Genomic DNA, 8,047 nt, shown 5'->3' with positions numbered 1-8,047 from the left:
AGATATTCCACATGTGGAATTGTGTGATATTGCTGGGTCCAGCACCCAGTTAAAGTGACCTGTGTATCTAGGTTCTGCATAGAGACAGCATTGTGACTTGTTAGTTGCCACATCACTTAAGTGATGTTATTATTTTTTCTAATTTTTTGTATACAAATGGGATTATGACATATACCGGGATTCAGTTCACAGGCATGATGGCCAGACTTACATTGGGATTCAGTCAATGGAAGATATTTCACCTCTCATCGCTAGGCTTAGAGCAATAGGAAAAATCCTGGGTTACATTCTTGTACCAATCTCACAGAAGTTTAAAACACTACCTCATATTGTATAAACTTTTTAGGTGGTACACTGTGTTTCATAACGCGGCCCAGCAAAAATTTAAGATTATGACTCCCAAAAACATACTCAGGTGAAAATAAATGTTGTCACATCGCACATTTACAAAGCCCACTGTTGATGTACTGAATCTAACAAAAGAAAACAGTACAAAGGTGGAATTTTGACTCTCATGTGTGGATCTGGTCACAGGTCTGATTGTGACTCATGTATGGAGCCAGCACTCAGGCATAAAAATGGGTCTTATTCCTTAACTCAGCCTAAATATGAGACTTTGACTATCATACACGGTTTTAAGGCAATATCTAACATTGTGAGTCCATATGAGCTTGTGGGCCTCAGAGTAGTTTGCAACACTCATGCTTGCCATAAAAATTTCTCGGATGTTGAAAGGGTGTCATACAATGCCCCAGAACACATGTGACATTATGACTCTCATATGCATGCCAAGCTAACAGTTAAAGGTGTCACCCTCAAAGATGAGGAGATTGTGGCATATCACTTGGCCTAGTACCCAGGTGTTAAACTTTTACTTAAATCATTCCCTATGTGTGCATTGTGACATATTGTTGGGTCAGAATCATAATAATGTGACTCATGCCTTGGCCCTGCCAACAAGGGATATGACCACATATCTATAAGCCTATCAGCTAGGTCATTTGTCTATTTTGCCTGTGATTTGCCCAAAAGTAGCATTGTGATGTTGGTGGGCATAGCGTCTAGGAAATGTGACTCTCCTCTCCTGCCTAGGTCCTGCCCGTAAACTAATTGTGACATGCTGGTGAGTGCAAAACCTAGTTAATGCAACTCTCCCTTTTATTATGGATTCCTCCAAAAAAGCGGTTTACTACATATCGCTGAGCCCAGCACCAAGGTGGTGTGAGTCTCCCCTTTTTCTTCAAACTATGTCTACAGGGAACATGGTGCCATATTACTTGAGGCTGTACCCAGGTGATGTGACACTTCTAACTTGGTCCTGGCTGCAAAGAAGATAATAATGTATCCTGAGCTCAGAACCCAGGGGGTGAGACCCTCCTGCCTTGTTTCTGCCTACAGGTGAAATTGTGACATATAGCTGGGTTCAACTCACATGCACTAGTATAACAATCATACTTCGGCCGAGAAGGGGGAGATATTTTGGCTCTCATAGTCAGTCTTATGGCAATAAGTAAAGTAATGGGTCATTTAATTGTATGAATTTCATAGAGGATTATGACACTCAGGTATACCATATAAAGCCAGAGTGATACAAAGAGTGTTATAACAGGGAACAACAACCAGGTGCAGTTGTGACTCTTGGATGCACACCCAGCTGACCCCATTTTTATTCTCTCAAAAGAACAGGTACAATTAGGGTACTAAATCTCACACAGAGGTGCACTCAAAGGCCAGACATGGTGACTAATGCCTATTATTCCAGCACTTTGTGATATAAACCTAAGGCAAGCACCTGTGTGATTTCACTCTTCAGACTGGATCTAGCCTACAAATGGGATTTTGATATCTACCTGGGTCAACATTGAAATGATGTGACTTTTCTGCCTGTATCTTGCTTAGTAAGAATAGTGACATCACTAGATCCAGCACTTAGGTGAGGTTACATTCTTGCCTGCACCATGCCCACAGACATCCTTGTGACATATCACTGTGTCCATCAATCAGAAGACATAACTCTCCTCTCTGGAATGGGTCCTGCACACAGGGCAGAACAGAGACATATTTCTAGGCCAGGCACACAATATTCTTTTGCAAGTGCCATGCTCAAAAAAGGGCATTTTGACATATCATGGAACCTATCATGTAGGTGATATGGCTCTTCCTCTTGGGACCTACATATTGCTAGGCCAGGCACAAAGGCGATGGCACCCTTATCAGGGTCATGCTTTAAGGAGGGCTTTGCAACATATCTCTGGCCTAGCTGATGTGACTTCCTGCTTGGTTCTGCCACACAGATCATTGTGACATAAGGGTGAAACCTGCATCTAGGTGATGTAAGTCTCTTGTCTGGGTCCTTCTCTAAGGGTGACTTAAGAATATCTCAGGACACAGGACCAAATGATTTGGCTTTTCTATCTGGTTGTTCCAACATATTAAATTGTGACATATTCCTAAAGAAGCATCTAGGTTATATGACTGTCTTTTTCTGCCTGAGCCATGCCTACTGGTTGCATTAGGCCATATCTCGGAGACCACAACTTAAGTGATATGACTTATTCTTTCTGGGCCTTTACAATGGGAATATTGTGACACATTGATGAGCCTAGCACTTAGGTAATATGACTCACATCGTCTTGCTGAACAAGGCCCACAAACAGAACTTTTGACATATTTCAGGGCCCAGCACCTGGATGATGTTACTCTTCTGCCTAGGACATGTATAAAGAGAAAATTATGGCATATTGTTTGGCCTACCTGCTAATGATGTGACTCTCCTTTCTGTACCAGAGCCACAGAAGGTATTTTGACATATCTTTGTCCCATTCTGTAAGTGCTTTGGCTCTCATCACATTGCTGGGATTCTTCCACATGTGGTTGTATCAAATTTCTGGCTCAAGCTGTCAGTTAAGTTGAGCCTAATTTTTAGGCTCTGCCTAGAGAAGACATTGTGGTATATTGCTTGGCAGAGCATCTAAGTGATGTTAACCCTCTGCCTAGTTTTTTGCCCACAAATGGGATTGTGAAATACACCTTGCTTCAGTTCAAAACATAATGATCAAGCTTATATTGGGAATCAGCCAATAGAAGATATTTTGCCTCTCACCACTAGGATTATGTCAATAGGTAAGGTTCTTCATTGCAAATGTGTACAAAGTTCACGTAAGTTGACAACAGTTATTCACATAATGCAAACTTCTTGGGTGGGACAGAGATATTTATAACAGGATGCAGCCAAAAGTTAAGATTGTGACCCCAACAAGCCCCCTGTTGAGGTCCTGAGTCTAACAACTGAATAAAGCACAAAGTTGGAATTGTTCCTTTCAGAAGTGAATCTGGCCACAGGTGGGATGGTGACCCATTCTGGACCAAGCTCATGGCACAATGATGGTCTCATCCCTGAAGTCAGCCTATAGGAGAGATGTTGACTGTCATACCTGGGTTTAGGGCAATATGTGAGATCATGAGTCCATATAAGCATGAAGAACTCAGAGTTTTGAAACCCTCATGCGTGTTGTAGAAAATTCTCAGATGTAGTAGAGAGTGTCACACAATGGGCAGCACACACGTGAGACTGTGACACTTATATTCACAACTAACAATGATGTCACTCTTAAAGATGAAGCTATTGTGTCATATCTCTTGATCTAGTACCCCAGTGTTCAGTCTTTTTTGTTTAAATTCCTTTCTATAAGAGCATTATGGGTCAAAATCATGATAATATGTGTCTTCTGCCTGGGCCCTGGAAACAGGGGCTATTTTCACATATCTTCATTGTAACACACGATTGAGTGCAAAACTTAGGTGACATGCTTCTCTTCTTTGTCCTGAACTCTGCCGAGAAAGAATTATTAAATATTGCTAAGTGCAGCAACCAGGTGATGTAATTCTCTCTTTTTTTTTTTTCCTTTAACCCATCTACGTTGGGCATGGTGATCTATTACTTTAGGCTGTCCCTGCCTACTGGGGACATTGGGATACATCTCTGAGCCCATGGCATACATGAAATGGCTCTTTTCTTCTGCCTGGTCTTTGCACTGGGGGAATTGTGACATATATCTGAGCCTAGCACTCAGGTTATTTGACTCTCATTTTTTTCTCAAACCGTGCCCACAAACACAAATTTTGACTTATTGCAGAGCCCAGCACTGAGATAATGATACTCTTTTGCCTGGTTCCAGCATATAGAGAGAATTATGGCATATTGCTGGGCTCAGCACCTGGATAATGTGACTGTCACGCCTGTGCCAGAGCCACAGAAGATATTTTGACATATTCTATGCCCATTATGTAGGTGTTTTGACTCTCATCCCTTGGCTGTTTTGTTTGTTTGTTTGTTTGCTTGTTTTGTTTGTTTGTTTTTCACATGTTGGATGGTTCATGTTGTTGAATCTAACACCCATTTAATGTGACTCTAATTCCTATAATCTGCCTAGAGTGGGTATTCTGACATGATGCTTAACACAACTCCTAAGTGATGTTACCCTTCTACCTATTTTTTTGCCCACAGATGGAAATATGACATATACCTTAATTAGTTCACAGGCATAATTGTCAAACCTGTACTGAAATTCAGCAAATAGGAGATATGTTGCCTTTCATCACTAGGCTTAGTGGAATAGATAATGTCCTGAGTTGCATATTTGTACCATGCTTACAAAACTTTACAATACTAATTCATAATATATAAACTCCTTGGGTTGTACAGAGGCTTTCATGACAGGCAGCAGCAAAAAGTTTTGATTGGGACTCTCAATTACACTCCCAGATGAAAGCAAATATTCTTCCCATCCCACATGACCTAAGCACATTATTCAAGTCCTGAGTCTAAAAAGTGAATAAAATATAAACCTGTAATTGTGACATTCATATGTGGATCTGGCCACAGATGAGATTGTGACTCACTTCTGAATTCAGCTCACAGGAATAATAATGAGTACTATTCCCGAAAAGAGCCTACAGAAGAGATGTTGACTATTATGCCTGTGTTTAGGGCAATAGCCAAGATTGTGAATGCATACAAGCATGTAGGTCTCAGAGTGGTCTGCAACACTCATGCATGCTGTATAAAGCCTTTAAATGTTGTATAGTGTCATACAATGGCCCAGGAATCATGGGAGATTGTGACTCTCATATACAAACCAAGCTCACAGTTAATGGTGTCACCATCAAAGACAAGGAAATTTGTCATATTCCTAGGCCTAATGCCCAGGTGTTGAGAATTTTTGACTTAAATTCCTTCCCATGGGTACATTGTGACATATCGTTGGGTTACAGTAATAATAATGTGACTCTTCTGCCTGGACCCTACCAACAGGGGATATTATCACTTATTTCTGGCCCTGTAAGCTAGAAGATTTATCTCTGCTGCCTGTTCTGTGCCCTCAAAGGACATTGTGAAATATTGTTTGACTTAACTCCTAGGTAATGTGACTCTCTTCTCCTGCCTGGGTCCTGATAGCTAAGGAAATTGTGACATATTGATTATTGAAAAATCTAGGTGATGTGACTCTCCTTCTTATTCTAGACTTACCCAAAAGAGAGGTTTATTACATATTGCGGAGCCCAGTAAATAGGCTGAGTGGCTCTTCTCTCTTTCTTCTTCCCTTTCTATAGTGGGCTTGGTAACATACTATTTGAAGCTGCACCCAGGTGTTGTGATTCTTCTGACTAGAACCAGCCTCAAAATTAGATTATACTGTATCACTGGCTCAGCTCCCAGATGATGTGCTTCTCTTGCCTTGGCCCTGCTCACAGGTGAACTTGTGACATATTTCTGGTTTAAGCAAACATGCACAATAATAACTCTCATACCTGGACTCAGCCAGCAGTTTTATTTTTACTGCCATAGTCACTCACTCTCACTGTCATGGGTAAAGTCCTGTGTTTTTCACTTGTATAAAGTTCACTAATGATTATAACACTCAGGTGTATCTCAAAAAGCATTGATGATAAAAAGAGTGTCATAACAGACACCAGCAGTGAGGTGAGAATGAGACTCCTGTATGCACACCCAGCTGAAACGATTGCCATTCTCACACATGAACATGGCCTGGGAATGAGTTATTAAATATAACATATATAAAGCAGTCAAAGATTGAAATAATTACTTTCATACATGGATCAGATTCAGAGGTGGTTTGGTAATATTTGAACCATAATTCAGCACAGCTGTGGTGCTGTGACTTCCCTGTGGGAACAAAATCTTACAGTCAGATTGAGGTTTTTATACATGTATCTTGCCAGTTGTTGAGACTGACTCCTATACTTCAACCCAACTCATAGAAAGAGTTGACTCACATACACAAAACCACACAACTCGTGTGGAATGTGAAACTTGTTTTTGAACTTCCTGAGAGTGTGTTTGAGTCAGGTAACTTTGCCCAGGACATGAATAATTTGACCGTCTTTTCGAGGCCCAGACAACAGATGAAATTGTGCCATATGAGGAACAAGCACCTAAGCAATATATAGCAACTTCCTTGGCTCTGCCAACAAAGGACACTTTCATATATCACTGGGACCATTACCAAGGTGGTGTGAATTATCATCCTGAAACCTGCCTACAAAGAGAATTGTGTCTTATATGTAGGTCCTTCACATAAGTGAAGTGACTCCCTTCTAGTTCTTTGGCCCTGCACTTACAGTGCACTTTGACATGTAACTGTGCACTTCACCTGGGTGATGTGATTCTCTATTTTGAGTTTTGTCCACAGGAAGCATTGTAGCGTATCACACGGATTAGCATCTAGGTGATTTTTGTTTTGTTTTGTTTTTTGCTTTTGGCTGTGCCCTCACCACAGGGAGATGATGATATGTTGCTGGGCTTAGTAACAACATGAGGTCACTCTCCAGCCTTGCTACTGCATAAAGGGGTCATTGTGACATATACCTAGGCCAATTGCCTAGGTGAAATGAACCTCCTCTTTTGCCAAAGTCCTGCTTACACTGGGAGTTTTGATGTAACTGAAACCAGCATCCAGATTATGTGACTCTTTTGCAAGGGTCCTGCACACTAGGAGGATTGTATTGCTTCTCTGGACCCACAAACCCTATGGTGATGTAACCTTTCATTTGTTCTCTCTGGACACAGGTGTTATTGTGTCATATGTGAGACCACAGCAGAAGCCAAATAACAATTCATATGCCTGAAGCCAGGGTATGTGCAGGATGGTGAGCCTTATTCTGAAATTTTTCCATAAATGTAATTGTGACATTTACCTTTGCACAGCTCCTGAATGATTTAATAATTTTGTCTAGGTATAGCCCACAAATGAGATTTTGACAAACGCCTATGCCAAGCACCTTTGTGATTTGACTCTGTCATCTTAACAATGTCCTCAGGAAGGATTGGAACGTACATCTGGACCAATTGTCTAGGTTACGTGACCCTCCAAACCTGCTTGTACCCTGCTTATTTTAGTAATTGTACCATTTCTAAAAACTGCATCCAAATGGTATGACTTTCTTGCCTGGGCATTATCAACAGGAACATTGTGACATATTTTTGTGTCCATCATTTAGGTGATATGACTCTCCTCCTCTGCCTGGACACTGCCCACAAAGGACATTGTGCCACAGAGCTGGAATTAGCACACAAGCTATGTGTCTACAAAGGGAATATAGAAATATTCCTGTCCCAGCATTTAGGTAATGTGGCTGTTCTGCCTTCTTCATAACAACAGAGGACATTGTGACATATACCAAGGCATGGCTCACAGGAATGATAATGAGTCTCATATTGGAATAAAGCCAATAGAGGCTATTTTGACTCTTATAACTAGGTTTATGAAAGTGTGAGATGTCATGGATTACCTCCTGGTTCGAAGGTCATAAAAGATTACAACACTGACACTTATTTTACAAAGTCTTCTGGTTATAAAGACAGAGTCAAATCAGGGCTCAGCACAGAGATGAAATTGTGAGTCTTTTATACAAACCCAAATGACAGTCAAGACTGTCATAATATTACATGGATGAAGCCAACAGTCAGACATGAAAAGAGGACATGTATAGTGTTGCAAATTTCATGTGTGAAATTTCTGACAGT

The sequence above is a fragment of the Pan troglodytes genome, chromosome Y (assembly GCF_028858775.2).
Source record: "Pan troglodytes isolate AG18354 chromosome Y, NHGRI_mPanTro3-v2.0_pri, whole genome shotgun sequence".
Classification (NCBI taxonomy): Eukaryota; Metazoa; Chordata; class Mammalia; order Primates; family Hominidae; genus Pan; species Pan troglodytes.
This window is presented reverse-complemented; position numbering follows the sequence as displayed.